Source organism: Arachis hypogaea, chromosome 4 (genome assembly GCF_003086295.3).
Source record: "Arachis hypogaea cultivar Tifrunner chromosome 4, arahy.Tifrunner.gnm2.J5K5, whole genome shotgun sequence".
Classification (NCBI taxonomy): Eukaryota; Viridiplantae; Streptophyta; class Magnoliopsida; order Fabales; family Fabaceae; genus Arachis; species Arachis hypogaea.
Window position 1 is genome coordinate 61,884,587 of NC_092039.1, and position 1,942 is coordinate 61,886,528.

A 1,942-nucleotide genomic window follows, 5' to 3' on the forward strand; every position below is an offset into this window, starting at 1 on the left:
GATTTAGATTTAGTTTAGAGAGAGATTCTCTCTCTCTTTAGGATTTAGGATTTCTTCTTGTTTTGAGAGTAACTCTGGATCCAGGTTTAATGTTCTTTTATTTTCAGTTTACTTTTATTTATTTATTTGCTTTTAATATTTGAATTGATTTATGAATTATTCCATGTTACAGATCTCTATTTTGAATTAATGATATTTGAAATATTTTCAGTTAAGATTGTTCCCTTTGATTTAAGTTACTATTGCCTTCCATCTAAGGTCACCTCTATTATTCTAGCAATTTTACTTTTTCCCCTTTTGGTTTTGGTTAAGAAATCAGTAACTCAACAGTTATTAAACTCAACATATTTGATTATCGTTATCTTGCTAATTGAGCTGAACTTAAGTAATCCCAACCTTTTCTTAGAAAATAAATAGGATTCAAAGTTCAATTTAATTAGTCCCTTGACTTTCCTTGGCTTTAGTAAAGGTTGACCAAGTGGAGTTTAGATTCAACTTTCCTTATAGTTGAGAGAGATAACTACGTTGGACCTCCAATTTCTCATACCTTGCCCAAAAGTTTGCTTTACAGTATTTATTCATTTTTAATTGCCATTTAAATTATTTGTCATATAACATATTCCCACCTTACTTCCAAAACCCCAATTTACAAACTCATAACCAATAATAAGAACATATCTTCCTCGCAGTTCCTTGAGAAGACGACCCGGGTTTAATACTCGGTTATCAATTTTAAAAGGGGTTTGTTACTTGTGACAACCAAAACGTCTGTACGAAGGGATTTCTGTCGGTTTAGAGACTATATCTACAACGCGACTGTTTTTATGAAATTCTTTACTGGCAAAAATCCTAACGTCAAAATGGCACCGTTGCTGGGGAACTGCTAACGTGTGTCTTATTATTGGTTATTGTAAATACTTTTCTTTTGCTTGCTTATTTATTTTTATTTTTATTTTTCCTTTTTACCTTTATTTGCTACTATGAACTCTCACTCCTCTCGCTTTGAGTTTGGTTCTATTATTATTAAAGGAAATAGAAGTTACAGTAGGAATGTGCATCAAGGTCAGACCAATCAAGGATGGATGGAACCAAGAGGATCTAATCAACCTCTTTGGCAACAACACCCTCCAAGATATCCTGGACAAAGACCATTCTACCGTGCATACCCAGCTGAAAGACATGGTGGACAACCTTGTAACTACCAACAAGCCCCACCCCGTACATATAGACCGTCCTTTCAACATAACCTCGAACCACCACACTCACAAGCTTCTCTTCACCATTCGCCACCATATGATCCTTCCTTGCCCCAATACCAATCCAATCGTTCCCAATCATCACCACTTTCCTTTGTATCATGTCTAAGTCCAGCAAACCGCGAAGCAGAGGATCGCCTCAAAGAAACAGTAATTAAATTTCAAACAACCGTTCAACAACTGGAGCAAGCATTAATTCAATGGGCTTCTAGGCGCTCAAATATACAAGGATCAACCACAGCTCCATGTGGACAGTCTAACGAAGAGCGTAGCATGAAAGAAATACTAGAGACTCCAGTGGACAAGACAGAGAATGAATTTGTACTAAAACAATTAGAAGAAGCTGTCATTGTTCAAAAAGAAGAGTTGGTTAAAGATCTAGGAGATGCTGAACTTCCATGGGAATCAAGAGTTGAGGAGAACCCCATCAAGGACATCACAGTTGATGCTAAGGAGGATAAAGTACAATCTCCAAAGCAAGTCGTTTATGAGGAATCATACGGAATAATCCAAGAAGCAATTTCCCTTGATGATGATAGTCACAAGTCTAGTTCTCTTAGTGATGAACTTGCATCCGCAAGCGAATTCTCTGAGATCGAAGAATCTTCCCCAAGTGAATATGAAGATGATGTGGAGGTAGATTTCTCTCAACCTCCAATCTATGACTCAAGTGATGAGGAAGACAC